At 37.7% G+C, this 20,447-nt stretch overlaps 1 protein-coding gene and 1 long non-coding RNA gene across 4 annotated transcripts in view; one reads left to right on the top strand and one right to left on the bottom strand.

Annotated features, from left to right (window-relative positions):
* Positions 1 to 9,024, top strand: part of LOC309873370 — a 15,381-nt gene extending 6,357 nt beyond the window's left edge. For both annotated transcript variants that reach the window (XR_014316315.1, XR_014316316.1), the window contains exons 2-3: positions 5,239 to 5,428; positions 8,130 to 9,024. This is a non-coding gene — a long non-coding RNA (uncharacterized lncRNA). The remainder of the gene's footprint in view (positions 1 to 5,238; positions 5,429 to 8,129) is intronic.
* Positions 1 to 20,447, bottom strand: part of ELP4 (elongator acetyltransferase complex subunit 4) — a 243,826-nt gene that overhangs the window by 20,909 nt on the left and 202,470 nt on the right. The window lies entirely within an intron of this gene.

Raw genomic sequence — 20,447 nt, 5'->3', positions numbered from 1 at the left:
TTAATCCAATTTCTTCTTGGTTTCATAAGTATTTATCTTTAACTACAGAGATTTTTATATAGTTACTGGTGTATCTACACCACGTTGAAATTCTACTGAGAAAGTCCATAATAATCATTACTTCTACCATTTCCATTCTTCCGATTTAAAACATGAAAGCTGAATTTTTGGTGTTTTATAGAAAAACAAATAAATGAATGAACAACTGTTTTATAACTCCGAGGAGCATCTTAAGAGACTGTGAGCTGATAAAATTTCCAAAAAAGTTGATACCTAACCTAATTAGAGTGTAGAATATATAGCTTAATTCCTAAGAGGGCTGAAAGTTCATAAAATGCATTAAAATACAATGTAAGGCACACAGTTTCCCATTCTTGGGGATATACAATTAGTAGGAACACCCTAAGCTAAGTTTGAAAACAGCAGAGAATTATTAAATCATATATATCAGTTTTGGACTAAACAAACCCATCTTATCCTATCATTCAGAAACACACAACATACTGTTAAAAAGTTGGCTGATGATAATGTAATCAAGTTAAAAAAAGCTCATAATGATTTGTAGTTAATCTTTTCTGGAATATCTAAGGAAGTCTCTTAAGCACAGGGATTTACAGATAGCTTTATTCCGAAAAATTACATCTAAAATAAATTGCTATGAAATGAGATATACCACTGGACTTATACTTAACCCGATTCTATTATGAATGTTGTATAAACGGAAAAGAACTTAAGATACAAATATCCTTTCTTAAAGTTTTTATAAATCAATGTTTAAAAAAATATCTAGCGGGGCGCCTAGGTGGCTCAGTGGGTTAAAGCCTCTGCCTTCGGCTCAGGTCATGATCCCAGGGTCCTGGGATCAAGCCCTGCATGGGGCTCTCTGCTCCGCGGGGAGCCTGCTTCCTCCTCTCTCTGCCTGCCTCTCTGCCTACTTGTGATCTCTGTCAAATAAATAAATAAAATATTAAAAAAATATCTAGCCTTCTTAGACTGATGTATTCTTGTACTTAAGGAAAAGGACTTGCCAAAGCATGAAAGATAAAACGAGAGTGGGAAGACATAATCCAATCTATTAGCCGCAGCTTAGAGTAATTTTCTTTCAAGGAACACAGGCATCCTGAAAAGATCATGGAACTCACCAGGACAAGCAATAGGCTCCTTTGGGTCTAGTATATCAATGTTACATTTAACATGCGGACACGTATGTGTTCAAAGTTGCACCATTTGGAAACTGCAGGCCAAAGATACTGCTCAGCCAAAACTTAGTTCTTCTAGTGTCCAGGTATGGAGCCACGGAAGGGTTTTATTTCCTCAGAACTGAAGAAGCTGGTGTGTAATTTGTTAGGAGTTATGGTACATATGGTCCATCCCAAAAGAGGAGGACATAAGGGCCTACATCATCTAATTACGGCAGACCAGCTTATCAATATTTCCAGTGACTTAATACCAGCATTAAGGGTGACAAATACAAGCTACTCACATTGGTTATCTACAAAGGTATGATGTATTACAGGATAAACAACATTACTAGCGTATGAAAATAAGTGTTAATATAAATAAAGCAATAGGCTGTTTCTGTTTTGTCCTTAACAGAGCTTTACAGGAAGACACATTTTACATAGTACTAGAATTATTTATTTTGGTAGCTTGGGGGAAGGAAAGTGAATTCTTATTTTGGACTTCTTTTATGATAAAACTTAAAAATGAAATGATAGTGTGAATATCCAAGAACGGTACATTTCTCATCCTCAGAATGTATTGCTAATGTTAGCAGAACTGCTTCAGTCAATCAGGATAGTATCAATTATTTTGAAGCCCAAAATTCTTGTAGAATTATGAATTAAACATTCACAAGATCTCAGAACAAAAGGAAAGATTTTTAAAAAACTTAATAAATTCTCTAATTTTCTTTTCTGATACAGTAAGATGTGAATGGAGAATGTGAATTTCGTGACTTGTACATTAGTTACTTGGGAGAAGGATTAATGCTTTATGTGGGCACACTATGCAAAACTTCTTTTTGCTATTTGTTTTATAGGCACCAGAATATAAGATTAGTTTCTCAACATGTATAGTCATTTAAATAAAATCATATTAAGCAATTTTGTTGATTTTCACTGAACAGAATGATGGATGAGAATAAATCACAAGGTGATATCTAACGATAAGGAGACAAGATATATTACATAATATGATATGGGCTTGTTATTTAAGATCTTTAATTTCTTTATTTTCTTTATTAAAAAGTTCCACCCTACTTGTCAACACATCATTAACAACAGAATGGAAATCAAAGCTTATCATTTCATCTAAAATGTTCTAGGATGAGGTGAGATCTTACACAATCTTGTGACACATACTACCTGATAAAACTTGTGCTGGATTAAAAAAAAAATGCCAAAGCTGATAACTTTTAGGTTGACAACTTCCATGGTCCTATTGTCTAGTCTAGTTGAAGCATACCATGCAATTAGTATCCCTGAAAGCTTGGACTTAGAATCTTGAGTTCCTACAACAACTTGATTTCAACAACTATTAACCTCTTAACTATACTACTATACAAATTAAACAGATCCTATTGCTAGAATGATAAAGAATAAACATGAGTGAGATACCCAAATTATATCAGAGGCTGGGATGTTATAATAAATCCTCGAGGAATTTACCAATGGGTGGACTCAACCATGGGGTGGAATTGTTAATATTCTCTGACATTAGAAGGTGAAAACTGAGTTGAGTAACTTTAAGCTGTGCTGGAAGACTTTCAAATCACAGTGTAAATTAACAATGTTAACTATGGCATGACTTGGAACTAAACATAAAATTTATCAATGGTATTAAGCACAAAATTGCCTAATAGTGTCCTGAACTTGTGTAGAAAATTATTGACTAGCAAGGGAAATCAGTCAGATAACTCTAGACCAGAAACTCAGGGCATCAAGTCAAATAGAATTTGATTTCTTCCTTAAAACCAAATAAATGACAGACACTTTTCTAGTATGTAATCTATAGTAAGAAATTGTTATAATTCTGTATTAAAGTGATAGCTCCAGCAAGTGTTTTTACAAAAAGACAATAAACTGTTAACCTCCACTTCCATGAGCCATTTTTTTTACTAAGACGTTTCCTTCTCTTAGGCCAAAGTTTGAGCAAACAGTTAGGCCTGGCATCTTGGGTAATGAGTCCTATCAAGCCCAGGATTCTTTTAATCACATTCAAGTGGCATTTGGAAGTACTTCACCTCTGACAAAGTTTAGTGTGCATGTGTGCACATGCACGAGTGTTTTCAACTTCAGAAAATGAGCACTGAAGAGGGATATTGAATAACCCCAAGAGCTTATTAACCAGTACTTCTTGTCATCTCCTTAAAGAAACATGGAAGGCTAAAGAGCTTCTGTAAGGATGAGTGGAAATAAAGATGTGTAGCATATTGTGTGTAAGAGGGGCAGTATGCTTATTTGTTAGCTCCCAAACGACAGGCTGCTGCTCTGTATTACCGTTACTAAAAATACCGTGCTTGGCACGGTGGATGTGAAAGAAAAAGATCTGTAGCCTGATTTGGAAAGAATTCAGTAAGGTAAAAATGCAACAGGGACCCTCCCTTCTTTCCCTAGCCTTAGGCGTCCCCTATTTCCCCTTAGAAATTTGCTTTTACCGCATCCTAAAGTACACTCCAAACTCAGAAGCTAATTTATTTACCCCCCTCCAAGGCTTTCCACACTCCGGGAATAGCAAATAAATGCCAATTAAACTTCTCAGTACATCATAAAGAGGAAACGTATCAAATAAGTAGAAGGTATATTTTGATTTCTTTGCATTCCTTAAGATGGTACAGGCTGTTTTAAAACATAGTTTTGGGTGCTATTTCTAGAGGTCACAGATTATGCGAGTCTCTGAAGGTTAGAGAGAGATAAGGACTCTATGATCTCAGTTTGGCTCAATACCATCTTTATCAGTAATAGTTTATGTCAAAGTGGACAGCCTTTTAATATTAATGTTTCATCTATGTCAAAGGACAAGCAGAGAATCAGGTGAATTAAATCAATTATATACCTTTGCAAGAGCTTGAAGTCCTAGAAATACAGGAAGAGAAAAGTCAGGGAAGGGTTTATTTGCTAAATATTCATTTAACTTAAAAACCTCTCTTTCCTCTTTCCATTTTTCCTTCTCTCCCTTCCTTTCTCACTAAACTTTTATTGAGCACTTGCTACATACCAGGCAATAAGCTAGCAGAAGATACTAGGAGTCTTTGTCTTCAAGCAGGGGCTGTGAAGGAGTTATGTACAAGGTGCTGGGGTCACTGAGAGATGTAATCGAGAAGGAAAGGCTCTGAAGAGTAGAAAAATGCTCCAGTTGAATTAAAGGGCAAGTTAAAGTTACCCTGGTAGTTAAGAGTGGTAGGAGAAGAAAACAAACAGCAAATGCAAAATCAAAGAGGGATGTAACAAGCAGCGTGGGTGGTTTGGTGTGGCTGGAGTGCACAGTTTGTGCAAGGAAATAGTCTAAGATAAGGATGGAGAAGTAGCCAGGGGCCAGCGATGTGATGCTTTCCTTCTGAAGACAGTGGTGAGTCAATGAGGGATTTTAATCATGGGATGGGACATGATCAGATTTATCCCCTGAAAATATCACTCTGGCTATCATGATATCCCTCTGGGGGGGCGTGGGCAAGGGAGGTGGGGAAGGAGGTAAGAGCGAAACTGGAAGCTGGGAGACCAATTAGGAGGCTACAGCAGTAATCCAGGTGAATAATGATGAGAGATTTTCTTATTTCCATGGTTCTTCTGAGTAAGTTTCTCATAGCATCCAATATTTACTCCCTAAAAATACAATCTTACCCTGGGTCTATAGGGAAATTCATACCTCATCTATCAAAAAAGTTCTATGGTATTGCTGACATCATTTTTTCAACCAGTCTCTCTCCATGAGGAAGTAGGTGTTAAAAGACTGAAGAGTTGGATGTGGAGCATGAAGAAGACGGAAGCATGACGAACAGATGGATGGGTGGTTGGATGGACATACCAACTCAACAGATAATTCTGTGATAGAAATTACGTTAGATAACAGGTTCACTAGTGTTATTTCTCCTTAATCTCTTCTAGTCTGTAACAATTCCTCAGTTTTTCATTGCATTTTATGTATGACCTTTATACTTCTGAAGAATATGGATCATTTTGCAGAATGTCTTCCAATATGGGTTTGTCTGAAATTTTCTCTCACACATTTTTTTCTTAGATTTTATTTTTAAGTAATCTTTATACCAACGTGGAGCTCAAACTCACAACCCCAAGATCAAGAGTCACATGCTCCATTGACTGGGCCAGCCAGGAGCCCCTTCTCTTACACAGTTTTGGCAAGACTGCCACTGAAATGATGTTACATTGTATACTGCTCAAGGCATCACACCAAGAGGTTCATGATGCTGGTAAGTCCTATGTCTGGTGTTGCTGACCGACGCCATCTTGGTTGATGTCAGTCTGGTTTCTCTAAAGCAAAGTGATTACCTGTCCCTTTGCGAAGGATAAAGGTCAAGAGATTTGAACTATGCAAATCCTGTTTTTCCTCAAGTTTTTGGCTACTGATTTTCACAAACATTAAGGGATCTTACCTGCCACATTTATTAGTGTAGTGTTGAACCTAATGTTGATTCTCTATTTGCCTTTTTCCTTCTTCATTTATTTGTTTATTAGATTATTTATATTAGCATAGATTCATGGATATTTATTTTCTTCTATGGTTACAAATCAATACTATCGTTATTTATTTTATTGCTTAAATTGTTTTGAGCAATAGAGTAGCATAATATGATTTACCTTCTGATAAAAGATTACTGAGTGACATCGGCAAACAAAGTGTGGGCAGGCAGTTCCGGAAGCTACTGCAGCAGCTCTTGTAACAACAACATGTAAGGGCAGCAACATGTAACGGGGATTAGGGTCAAGATTGTCGCCTCAGAGGTGGTGAGAAGTGGCTAGAGTTGGTGTATGTGTGTATTTATATGGAAATCTACTTTTTAAAGATTTATTTATTTATTTGACAGAGAGACAGAGACAGGGAGAGAGGGAACACAAGCAGGGGGCGGGTGGGAAAGACAGAAGCAGGCTTCCCGCTGAGCAGGGAGCTCGATGTGGGGCTCAACCCCAGCACCCTGGGATCATTACCTGAACCGAAGGCAGATGCCTAATGACTGAGCCACCCAGGCGCCCCTGTATGGAAATATTTCAAGCCCACAAAACATAAAGGGATATTACCTTATACCTGTCAGAATTGCTAAAATCAAAAGGGTAAGAAATAGTGTTGGTGAAGATGTGGAGAAAAAGGAACCCTCATGCACTGTTGGTAGGAATGTAAACTGGGGCAGTCACTGTCGAAAACAGCATGGAGGTTCCTCAAAAAACAACAACAACAACAACAAAGAAATAACTTAAAATCCAGTAATTCCACTACTGGGCTTTACCCCCCCGCCAAAACCAAAACCATTAATTTGAGAAGAGATAGGCACCCGTATGTTTACTGTAGTATGGATTTGCAATAACCAAAATATAGAAGCAACCTAAGTGTCCACTGACAGATGAGTGGGTAAGGAGGATGTGGTTTGCACGCGCGTGAACACACACATACAAATATTATGCAGCCGTAAAAAAGAATGAGGTTGTGCTATTTGTGAAAACACAGATGGCAAGGTATTATGGTCAAGGTGTTATGCAAGTGAAATGAGTTAGGCTGAGAAAGACAAATACTATATGATTTCACTCATAGGGAGACTAAAAAAACCACAACAACATATGAATAAACAAACATGCCAACCAAAAGTAGAATCAGACTTGATTCTAATATAAAGAAAAAACTCATGGTTGCCAGAGGGAGTGGGGATGGGGGTGGCGGGCAAAATGGGTGAAGGAGAGCGTGAGGTGCAGGCTTCTAGTTATGGAATGAGTCAGTCATGGGAATAAAAGGCAAAGCATAGGGAACACAGTCAATGGTACTCTAATAGCCTGTTTGCTGACAGACGGCAGCTACGGTTGTGCTGAGCATAGCATAATACAGAGAGATTCTGAATCACTGTGTTGTACACCTGAAACTAATGTAACACTGTGTGTCAAATATACTCAATAATTTTTTTTTAAAAAACAAAAACCTAAAAACTCAAAGTGTAGATATTAACTGTGGAGTTAGAAAGGAAATCTTACATTTATGATTCTCTAAAAATGTTTGGAAATAATTTGAACTTTGTTAATATTTATTTGTTTTTAAGATTTTATTTACTTGGTTGAGATAGAGAGAGAGTGTGTGTGTGCACAAGCAGGGGGCAGGGAGAGAGAAGCAGACTCCCCACTGAGTAGGGAACCTGATGTGGGGCTCGACCCCAGGGCCCTGGGATCATGACCTGAGCCATGGGCAGACAGCCAACCAGGTACCCTAGAACTTTGTTAACATTTAGTATGTGAATTAATAGTACTGTATACATGAATTTGTTAAATATATAATTTTTAAGCTGAAAAAAGAGAAATATTTCAAGCATACAGAAAACTCAGAAAATATCATGAAACAAAGCACCCATGTCCTTATCACTAAATGATATATTATATCATATAGTATCACTAAATGATACTATAACTACATTATAACATTTGGCCACTTTTGCCCAGAATAAAATAATAGTGAAGATCCTTGTGTATCCCTCGGTAATCCATACCTCTCCAGAGGCAAGCATTAAAACAAATTTGACATTTATTTTTCTCTTGGAGAGTTGTAATTACAGCACATATATTATATGTAAATATTATAAATATATATTTTAATGTGTTTAAAATTTTATATAAATGGTATACAGCTTGTATCATTTTTTTTTTTTTTTTTTTGCAACTGGTTTTATTTCATAGGAATTTGTGATGTGGAGATTCCCATTTTGATACATGCAGCTCTAGCTCATTTATTTTAAACTGTTCTGGGTTCCATTGTGTGAATATATAAAAATAATTTATCCATTCTCCTGCTGACAGACATACATGTTGTTTTCAGTTTTTCTGTCCTGTAAGAAATGCCGTATTCATTGCTTCTCGGCCTTTTGGCTAAGATCATGTGTAGAAATGCCGTATTCAACATCCTTTTCTTTTTCTGTGCAGAGGCTGAAGTTTTTCTAGAATGTGTATCCAAAAGAGGAATTTCTGGGTCAAAAATTATGGACAGTATCCATATGACAAGGTATTGCCAACTTGCTCTCAGACGCAGTTGTACCAATTTATAATCCCATCAGCACTATGTGGCCAGACTTCAAGAAATCTGTTAATTTGATGAGTGTGACATGATAGTTGTATTTTAGTTTTTATTCTTTCTGGCTACCAGTGACACTGAATATTTTTTTCATGTTTTCTCTTCTAGGAATCACATATGCCTACTTTCCCACTGAGTTGTTCTTTTAGACACATTTATTCCACTTTAGCTGGTGAGGCACATAGGAGAGTTCTTCATTTCTTACTTCGTCTGTGGTGTCTATTGACTAGGGGTTTTCAAATGTAATATGGTCAAACACTATTGTCCTTTTTTTCCTCCACAAGTTTTATCTTTATTTTTATTTTTTTTTAGATTTTTAAAAAAAATTTATTTATTTATCAGAGAGAGAGGGAGAGAGAGCGAGCACAGGCGGACAATGGCAGGCAGAGGCAGAGGGAGAAGCAGGCTCCCTGCGGAGCAAGGAGCCCGATGTGGGACTCGATCCCAGGACGCTGGGATCATGACCTGAGCCGAAGGCAGCTGCTTAACCAACTGAGCCACCCAGGCGTCCCTCCTCCACAAGTTTTAAAATTTGTCTTTTCATATAAAATCTTTTAAAGTAACTAGGATTTTTTTTTTGCATAAGACTAAATATTTTTCATAAAATTATCTCAGCACCAATGGTTGAATATTTAATTCTTCTTTACCCTACTCATCTGTAATGTCATATCTGACATTTTTCATTTTTCTAATAAGAAGGGGTCTGTTTTTCTAGGCTCTTTATTGTCCTTTAATGGCTTATCTATCTATCCCTGTGACACCCTAGCACTTTAACTTTTTATGCCCTGAGAGAAGATCTGTTACTTGGTAGGACAAGTTATCATCCATGCTCTTCTTCTTTAAAACTTAGTTATTTTTTTTATTTTAAAGATTTATTTATTTGAGAGAGAGAGAGAGAGAGAGAGTGTGTGTGTGTGTGTGCATATGAGCAGGGGGAAGGGCAGAGGGAGAGGGAGAAAGCAGACACCCCGCTGAGTATGGGGCCCAAGATGAGGCTCGATCCCAGGACCCTGAGATCATGACCTGAGCTGAAATCGAGTCAAACATTCAACTGACCAAGCTACTCAAGTGTCCCAAAACCATCTTAGTTATTCTTGAATTTTTGCTTTTCCATTTGAAGTAAGGGTCAGCTTGTCAAATGCTAAGGAAATCTTAATCAGGAACTTGGCTCCAATGCATTAAATTTCACATTATGATACTGAATCTTTTCACCTATGAACACCCCATTTAAAGGTCTTAAAGGGCCTTCAATAAAGTCTGAAGCTCTTCTCCATAAAGGTATCACACATGTTTTGTTAGTGTCCATCTCAGAGTCCTTATAGTTTCTGTTCTAAGAGCACAAGCACACTGCTGCTTACCAGCTCTATGATCCCATGATCCCAGGGTCCTAGCTACTGAGCCTCTCAGAGTCTCCGCTTTCTCAAAAGGAAACCGGGGATAGTAAAGGTACCTACGTCATGGGGCTTGGTGTGAGGATTAAAGTGTGAAAGCATTTTGCTCCGTGCCTGGCACAAATAAGCACTGAGATTTTTTACTTTTCATCTAACGAGTAGTTACTGAGTTCTATGACACGCCAGGTACCTCGTTCAGTACTGAGGATAGAGCAGCGAACAAAACAAAGCTTGTCTCCCCTCAAACCAGTAATTCACGTGAAGCATTTCTTTAGGTTTGGCACTTAATGAACAGCAGCAGAGGGGCGCCTGGCTGGCTCAGTCCGTAGAGAATGCGACTCCTGATCTCAGGGTGGGGAGGTCAAGCCCCATATTGGGCATGAGCCTGCTTAAAATAAATATATAAATGAATAAGTAAGTAAGCAAATAAACAGCGGCAGCTACTAGAGGGTAGTATCCGAAGGAAATAGGGGGTAAGCCCCAGTGTCCCAGACAGAGACAAGAGCAATGCTACGGCCCCAAGGTGGCAGAGGCTTGGTGTGGGCCCAGAAGAGGAAGGAGGCCGGCTTGTCTGAGGCGGAGAGCAAGGAGGCGAGCAGAAGACAGACCCAGGGTGCAGGGCAAGACCACGGAGGCTACTGTAAGGACTTTTACACTGAGCGATTTGGAAAGCTGTTGTTTTTTTCAAAGAGCATACTAACATGAGCTGATGAATAGTTAGTACCAATAATAATAATAATAATAATAATAATAATATTTTCTAATTAGGTATACCTGGTATATAAGAAAGCTGCTAAATATAGTATATTCATTGAATAGTGATAATCATAGCTGGTAAATACATAATGCTTATAAAGTACCAGGTACTTTACATAGATTAAGTCATTTAATCTTTTCAACAATCCTTTTACAGATGAATCAGCTGTAGTTACCCTTTGTAACGACCCGACCCAAGGCTTTAGGGACGGTAAGTCTCAGGGCTGAGATTGAGTATCTGGCAACACTGTTGATTCTCTTACGGGCTGTGGATCCTCCTGCATTTGAGCAGCCACATTATCTGACAATAAGGACAGTCTGGCCCTGTCCTTTCCAGTTCTAATAATACTTACTTTCTTTTCCATTTTTTTGTGGAGTGGGGGTGTTACTAAAACGGTTGCATTCTCCAGTATGGACTTGGAGAGAGTGGTCTTGCTCCTTATTTTAGTAGGGACATTTCCAAATGTTTAACATTAAGACAGATGTTTAAGTACATCTAAGAACCTCCAAGTTTTCATGATAGACTATACAAAGAAACTGAAAATGGACGTTTTAAAGATCATTTGTTGGAATTAAAAATCATTGTCAGAGGAAGTAATCTGGAGTGTGTCTGTGGGAGGAGTGGTAGGGAGAGAGAGATATGGAGGGGAGAGGGAGAGAATAAACTTCCAAATTCCAACTGATTGTTTCATTTAGGATTTTTGTACCTATGATCCCAAGTGAAACTGATCTATAGTTTCCCTGTTTCACAACGGTCTAGTTTTGATAATACGAGCAAAACAGTCTCCCCTTTCTCTGTTCATAGCTCTTACAAGAGGGATTACTTGAAATTGATAAACTACATGTTGTATCTTTTTTGTGGAAAGACTTTCCACTGGATCTGGAATATCATAGAGTTGATGGGCCTTGGAGGCGAGATGTAAACGAGAGGGGATAACTCCGAGCTCAGCGGTTCAGGTGGTGGGGGTCGTGCTAGGTACAGGGATAGAGAACATTCGAAGGGCTGGAGATGGGTGAAAAGGAGATTAATTCCGTTTTTGACATGTTTGATTTCCAGTTTCTTCAGGACATCAAATGCAGCTATCCAAGTGGTTGCTGGGGTTGTTCTGGAGATAGAGCTTTGGATCTGTGGTTCATGGATTTGTCTCATTTTGATCATTCAAAGAAGATTTATTGAGTGTCTGTTCAATGTCCACCTCTGGGTATGCAGCCTTTCTGCTCTTCCTCCCAGTTTAGCTTGACAGGGATCACAACATTTAATATTAATAGCAGCTATGTTTCCCGTGCTTCTGTTCCCTAACACTAGGGTTTTGGTTCCTCTTCCTTCTCCCAGATTTTCCAAAATGTAGACCTGGGAGAGGCCACATGATTGATGGGGGTTGGAAAAAAGACTGTTCTGTAGTGTCTGAAATTAATTTTTAAGTTGAAAGAGTGCTGGATATAAAGCAAGAGCTTAATTAATGCTTGAAACAAATTAAGTGCTTAGAAGAGCTTTGGGCTTTGTTCTTGGCTATAGTTAGAGCCAGCTTTACGAATAGGTGCCAAAGCCAATTTCCATTAGTAGACTTGTTAGAAAGTCATCACTTAAGATGCACATATTACCAAGTTGAGGAGGGTTTAGGATGTGAATAGCACAAACCTCTATGAGACTTAATCTTCTCATCCATAAAATAAAGGGTTATTAGGACTTGGTGATTCCTAGATTTCTTCAGTCTTTAAAATTGTATAGTTTATATATAAATAGATGTATAAACAGAGATACTGGTAATTAAATACTGGAGAATGAAGAATTCTCTTCCACGGAGGTCTTTAAAAAAGGTATATTCTTTTTGCATATTTCAGTTAAATATATGTCTGCCTAAAGGCTAGACAAAGGGAAGGTGAATCATGAATACAAGGAACTAAATATGGTCACAGAACTGAACAGTCGGGGAAATCACGGGGAATGAAGACAAAAGCCTGGATTTCACCACAAAAGACATTTAAATGAGACCTGTAAGAAACATGCTATCAGGAAGACACTCTGGCAGGAGGGAGAAATCAGAAAGTTGCTTCCTCTCTGAGGACTTGAAGATACTGGGCAGAAAGCAGAAAATGTAAAAAGAAAAATGAATAACAACAACAAATACCCCAGCACTTTTTTCTGGACAAAAATCTCTGTGAAAGTGAACTGAGCAACAGGACAAGGGCAACATGTCACATCCATCTGGGTCACGCTGAACCTTCAGGCAAGACTATCAAGGCCTCTGAAAAACCACTGACTGCATCCCAAGTAGCCCGAGGGAAGGACCACTGTGACAGGGAAGGAACAGATGCTTCAGAGTGAGGATGAGTTAACCATGTCCTAAGAAGAGAGCAGTTGCTTTCCTGGAGGTTTAGTGCTCTGGAAAACCCTCAAGCTTTTCTGGAGCCTAGGAAAGGCCTTACTGTAACCGCTGAGAGCCTCTGCTGTCCACACTGAGGGCAGGTTGCGTCACCGGCCCGTGGCCCCTTCTGGGCCTGCTGCTCTGCCCGCAGCAACGCTGGAAGAACGACCCACCCAGCAGTCTGCTTCTAGGAAGCATACCTCATCAGTATTTAAAAGTCAGAAAGGTTCACAGAAGCTGGCAGGGAATGGAGCAGCCTAAATGGCCCTGACAACACTCAATAAAAGCATCTTTTTAGTTTTATCTTCTAGTTAGAGGAAAGACCATGCAGTTAAATTGATGTATTTATTTTTGTTTGTGTATTTTTCCTTCCTTTTCCTCTCACTTTTCTCTTTTTACCTACACTCCACAGAGATGGAGTTTAAGTACATCTAAGAACCTCCAAGTTTTCATGATAGACTATACAAAGAAACTGAATAATGGATGTTTTAAAGATCATTTGTTGGAATTAAAAAATCATTGTCAGAGGAAGTAATCTGGAGTAATAGCTGTGTGGATGGATATGTAGAAAGATTTAGGCCCAGATTGTTGGGGGCAGTCTCTCTTAGAAAGCCAAAATGACTGTACGTGGCAATATACAACAAATGTATTTTTATCACATTTTTTGTCACTCTACAACTCACCTGTGTCTAAGCCTTGTTGGTTATTTATTGGGAAAGACTTTACATCTGTCTTTCTTCCCTTACTTACTTTTATTATAGTCTCTGACACTTTCATAACCTCTTACTTAAAATAACTGCACCTCTGACTCATGTCTCCACCAATATGTTCTGGGTATTTTTATTATACTGACATATATGTTAATGTTGCCTTTAGTATATTGCCAACATCCTACAGTGGTGCTCCACGTCCTCCACGGTTTTCAGGGAATTCCACAAATCATCCGTATCTTATTTTCGCCAGCACAAAGTTTCCTCAGTCAAACCAGTTCCTACACTATTTCCAAGTAGTTCCTAAACTATCTCCACTGGCATTCAAACCTCCTTGTTTTTTGATGTTTTTCTCTATCAGGAAGACCTTCTTCTTTCAGTGTTTTCCCAACACTTCCACATTTCAAGGTTTGGCCAAGTCCCAGTACCTTCTTTATTCTAGACCTAATTGATTCTCCTTGTTGAACTATAATCATAGATTACTTTGTACATTGACATTTCATTATGTATGACTGTTTCTTATCCACTAGCCTTTTCTGCCCTACTACGTCTATAAGTTCATGTAAGGGTCACAGGGATAGTCCGATGTGTGGGCAAGAAAAAGACACCAATAATATTCATAGGTCAGTATTCATTAAAGTAAATGTCAACCAGAAATCTATCTATAAGATCTTGGTTTGCTTTGCTGGAGAGGACTTTATGTAGATGTAGAAGAGGAAGAGATAGTAATATGAACTACTACTGTGAGGGAAGGAATATAACTAAAGTCTCTGCTCATTCCAGAAAAAGAAAATAATTGGAGGATGTTCTAAAATTATCCTCAGCTTTTTGTGTCTAAAAGGAATTGTAATCTATGACTGTAAAGTATTCTGTTTTGCATATTATAAGAAAAGCTCTTTTTTTGAATATAGTCCAACTATAATTTTAAGTAATATTTTTTATACTTTAATTCACTTCATCTTGTAGAAAGTTGTTATGCACTAAATATAAAGAAGGTTTTCATGACTCGATACTAACTTATCTTTGACTACATGTCTCCTAGGTTGCTTGCAAAAATCATTAATCATTGTTAAATAAGTAAACCTTTGCTGCTTCTCACTCTGGGGTACACCATAAAGAGTTGCCTTTGAGATAAGCAGCCAAATCTAGAGCACCTATTTTTGTGACTTTTTATTTGAGGATCATATTTAAAACTACCGCGGCTTTTCTCTGTCCATGGTAACTTACTACCAATGGCAAGTCTCCTCTGACTGGGAGTCGCATTATTTCCCAATGCACCTCAGTATCAGCAGTCTGAAGGATGATTGCCTGACTCTTAGCAGTGACCCCAGCTTACTCGAAGTGAATTTTATGGGGGTGGCATAGTCAGTTAAGCATCTGCCTTCGTCTGCCTGGGATTGAGCCCCCATGTCGGCTCCCTGGACACTGGGGAGCCTGCTTCTCTCCCTCTGCCCCTCTCCCCACTTGTTTTCTTTCTCTCTCTCTCACTCACAAATAAATAAATAAAATCTTTATAAAAAAGTGCATTTTATGTAGACCATATAACTAATGTATTACGATCATCTCGAGTATATCCTACATATTATGTAAAATTCCACCTAGTCCTTTTCTCTTGAGTTGATAACAGAGAGAAATGAACCTCACTTACATAACTTTGACCTTTGTAATCCACCTTCTCTCTACACTGTGCACCTCCTATGCTTGCTTGTATTCTCCGTCTTCCTCTACCATGGGGATCATTCTTTAAAATGTACTTATATCATGCTCTCAGATCATACTTTTTTTTAAGATTTTATTTATTTACTTGACAGAGAGAGACATGGCAAGAGAGGGAACACAAGCAGGGGTAGGGGCAGAGGGAGAAGCAGGCTTCTGACTGAGCAGGGACCCAGGACCCTGGGATCATGACCTGAGCCAAAGACAGACACCTAACAACTGAGCCACCTAGGGGCCCCTCAGATCATCCTTTTAACATAGCCTCCACCACCTTGTAAATTCTTACTCTCTTATGCATGGGAACTTCTGGTTTTTTAACTTTATTACAACACAAGCACTGCTTGCTTTGTGTTCAAGTTAGTACTCGTGCTCTCTGCAAGTCTTCCCCAACAGACTGAAAGCAATTTTAAAAGGGAAAAGGTTATATTATATTTACCTTTCTCTCTCTGTGTTTATCTTTCCAACCATGGCTGGCCCCACATTCCATATATATGAGCATATATATATATTTATATAGGCTCAATGAATGTCAGTGTAGTTAAAATGAATAGTATATACATACATTTAAAAATCTACAAAAGGAAAAACTGTAATGTGTTTCTCCAATTCACTAAAAGTCCAAATTTTTATTTATTGATTTAAAATGCTAAAGGAAATTTTAATTTTTTTAAATTTATGTATCTTTATTTAAAAGTAAACTTTTCCAGTATTAGTCTTATTGTAATTCTTTTTTTTTAAATTTTTTATAAACATATAATATATTTTTATCCCCCGGGGTACAGGTATGTGAATCAACAGGTTTACCACTTCACAGCACTCACCATAGCACATAGATCAATGGAACAGACTAGAGAGCCCAGAAACAGACCCTCAACTCTATGGTCAACTACTCTTCGACAAAGCAGGAAAGAATGTCCAATGGAAAAAAGACAGCCTCTTCAATAAATGGTGTTGGGAAAATTGGACAGTCACATGCAGAAAAATGAAATTGGACCATTTCCTTATACCACACACAAAAATAGACTCAAAATGGATGAAGGACCTCAATGTGAGATGGATTCCTTAATCCATCAAAATCCTTGAGGAGAACACAGGCAGCAACTTCTTCGACCTCAGCCGCAGCAACATCTTCCTAGGAACATCTCCAAAGGCAAGGGAAGCAAGGGCAAAAATGAACTATTGGGATTTTATCAAGATCAAAAGCTTTTGCACAGCAAAGGAAACAGTTAACAAAACCAAAAGACAACTGACAGAATGGGAGAAGATATTTGCAAACAACATATCAGATAAAGGACTAGTGTCCAAAATCTATAAAGAACTTAGCAAACTCAACACCCAAAGAACAAATAATCCAATCAAGAAATGGGCAGAGGACATGAACAGACATTTCTGCAAAGAAGACATCCAGATGGCCCACAGACACATGAAAAAGTGCTCCATATCACTCGGTATCAGGGAAATACAAATTAAAACCACAATGAGATATCACCTCACACCAGTCAGAATGGCTAAAATTAACAAGTCAGGAAATGACAGATGCTGGCGAGGATGTGGAGAAAGGGGAACCCTCCTACACTGTTGGTGGGAATGCAAGCTGGTGCAGCCACTCTGGAAAACAGCATGGAGGTTCCTCAAAATGTTGGAAAAAAAAAACTACCCTATGACCCAGCAATTGCACTACTGGGTATTTACCCTAAAGATACAAACACAGTGATCCGAAGGGGCATGTGCACCCGAATGTTTATAGCAGCAATGTCCACAATAGCCAAACTATGGAAAGAACCTAGATGTACATCAACAGATGAATGGATCAAGAAGATGTGGTATATATACACAATGGAATACTATGCAGCCATCAAAAGAAATGAAATCTTGCCATTTGGGACGACGTGGATGGAACTAGAGGGTATCATGCTTAGCGAAATAAGTCTAGTGGAGGAGAAGAATAAATGAAGGAAATTTTAATTTTTATTTATTTTTTTAGTCATCTCTACACTCAACATGGGGCTCAAACTCAGGACCTTAAGATCAAGAGTCACATACACTTCTGACTGAGCTGGCCAGGCACCCCTCAAATTTAGTTTATTAAAAGGAGTTGAGGGGTGCCTGGCTGGCTTAGTGGGTTAAGTGTCTGCCTTCTGCTCGGGTTATGATCCCAGGGTCCTGGGATGGAGCCCTGTGTCAGGCTCCCTGCTCAGCGGGGAGCTTGTTTCTCCCTCTCCTCCCCACTTGTGGTCTCTCTCACTATCTCTGTCTCTCTCTCTCTCTCAAATAAATAAAATCTTAAAAATAAAGTAAGAAGGGTAGAGAGGTTCATTGCCTACAATCATCAACCACAAACTTGATTTTCCTATGGCACATTTGTAGGCAGCATGGAAGCTACTGAAGCTGCTGAAGAAACATTTTTGAATTAAAGCAATGTTCTTACGTTTTATTCAACTACAGTATGACTAACATTTCAATATTATTCATATCTGCTTATGTGAAAGTCATGGACAACTTGCCTCTATTATTAAGGCACCATAAGGCATAATTGTATCTAAATGATTCAGGATAAAACACACACCAAACTGTTTTGCTGAAATCAACTTATGTAGTTGAACAGTTATTGTGTACTATTAAACAGTTGGCACATTTCATATCTTTGGCATGTAAAAGCCAATTTGGGTTTAGACTTATGTCGTTTAAATGATGCCAATGTGTACTTCTCACCTTCTTAAATATATCAAAATTCCTCAGGATGCCAAACAAAATCTATCCTCTGGGAGTAAAATGTGCCAATAGCTTAATGGTACATGGAAGCATTACTAGAAAAACTTGAGAGGGGGGAAAAAGACTGTTTTCCCACTAACTGACTAAGGTCTCGTAAGTGAAAATGAACTATATATAGCTCTGGAAATTACCTGGTGAACTTTAGGCCAGATAGCCAAATCAGATAATTCAGTACAAATTTTAGAATGATGTTTATATAAATTCTTTTAACTTTATAGCCTCTAGGCATAAAGTTGGCTTTCTTAAAGCTTCTCTTGGCAACTGTGTTTGCTATTTTAAAGCTTGGGGGCAAAGCATGTCTTAGAATCTGGAAAGAAATATTTTCTTCATGTTCATTTTCAGAATTTGGGTAATGGTAGTAATGATTAAGGAAATGGGAACTCTATGATAAATATTTAGATGAATATGTGCTGTATGTTCAAATTAAATAAAAACATTTACATCAATCATGCAAATTATGGATTTGCTTGTGGTCTGCCAAGTATGTGCTTGTTTTGTATATAGAGAGTAGGAAGTTTAGCACGTAATGAATATAACCTAAGATATTTATAGATAAACATGTGGTATTTGAGTATCACTATGTGTAGGTATTTTTAACTTCTTTTTTTTTTTTTAAGATTTTATATATTTATTTGACACACAGAGATCATAAGTAGGCAGAGGGGCAGGCAGAGAAAGAGAGAGGGGGAAGCAGGCTCCTGCTGAACAGAGAGCCTGATGCAGGGCTCAATCCCAGAAACCTGGGATCATGACCTGAGCCCAAGGCAGAGGCTTTAACCCACTGAGCCACCTAGGCACCTCATATTTTGAACTTCTTTAAAAAAAAACCATGTAGGTTACACAGTTTTAAAATAACACAGCATGAACTTCAGCAAGAGATTCTATAAAATCAATCATTATTACTAAAATAAAAATTACTAGATTTCATTTAAAACAGAGTGGTTTGTCACTGTTAACAACACGGGACACCAAAAAGAAAGATTGGAGAAAGTATTGTGAACATAGTGTACCCAACAAGAAAACAATTTCTATGTGTCTACCATGAGAAAATCATTATTGAAGGAGCCCTGAGATAGAACAAGTCACAAATAAAAAAGTCAGCAAGTGCTAAAATGCAACAGTAAAGAAAAATTCCTGATTCCACAATAAATGTTAATTTCATATTTTTAAAAAATAAAAATATAAGCAGACAGTGAAAGCTGCATTTCCATGTAGTAAAGTCATATATATTTTTCCAGAAATCATCAGGCGTAGAGAATTTTAATTGTCTCACTATCCTTCCATCAATCATATCTTATTTAATGTAAACCTGTTCATCATGAGACTGTTCGTTTATAAGAAAAAAATAACTACACTTTTCTTTCTTTTTTTTATTGTGGCAAAAAAACTTGTAACATAAGATTTACCTTCCTGACAAAATTTTAAGTGTACAGTATAATACCATTAACTATAGGCATGTAACCATTGTGTAGATTTCTAGAACTTTTTCAACTTGTATGACTGAAAGTTTATGCTCATTAAGTAGCAGCTCCACATTTTCCTGCCTGTTAGCCCATGCCGGCCACCATTCTAGTACTTCGACGAGTCTGATTACTATAGATACCTTATTTAAGTGAAATCATGCAGTATTTGTGTTTCTGTGACTGGCTTAATTTTTTTTTTTAACTTTAATAAAAAAATTGTTTTTTGTCCCAACATGGGGCCTGAACCCACGACCCTGAGATCAAGACCATAGCTGAAATCAAGAGTCAGACTCTCAACTGAGCCACCTAGGCGTCCCCTACTTTTATTAGATATTTTTTTCATGGGTGACATTTCACACATTTCACTCCTAAAATAATTATCTATTACTTCATGTTACTTTTGCAGCACTTCTGTGAGAACCTCAAAGCCTGAGGAAATGGGCCTGTTATGTGTTTTTATGGCTAACTTATACATAGATACTAATTGTGGAAACAATCTGTTTAAGAGGCGGTGGCGCTTTTGGATTGTTAATGTGGTATGGTGCGGTATGGCCACTGAAATTGACAAGAGACATAATATAAAAATTCAAAATATGCTTCATCACTAGCTTTCTTAGGCTTTACAAATAAATAAGCACATTCTGAAATTAGCTGTAATTAGAACATTCTGTTTTACTGGTTAAAAAAATACTTTTGGATTTGATTTTCCTTTTAAGTTTGGTAGAGAATGAGAGCCAAGAATAACTTGAGATTCTTCCCTCTTTCTGATAAGACAATTCTATGTCTTTAATATAAATATAAATATAAATGAATAATTCTATAACTTCTTTCTATTTTTTAGGAAACAACTGAAATAGAAAACCCAACATACCTCCCTAAGATTCATGGTATTATTTATCAGTGGGGTACGGAAATCATATTGTACTCTTTCAATCTAACTTTAATTTTGGTTTCCAAACAACCTATATCTCTTTCGAGGTTAAAAGCACTGAAAGT

This window comes from Mustela nivalis (genome assembly GCF_964662115.1).
Source record: "Mustela nivalis genome assembly, chromosome: 9".
In the NCBI taxonomy this organism is placed as follows: Eukaryota; Metazoa; Chordata; class Mammalia; order Carnivora; family Mustelidae; genus Mustela; species Mustela nivalis.
Note: the sequence above shows the minus strand (reverse complement) of the source record. Positions and strands in the feature narration are given on the sequence as shown.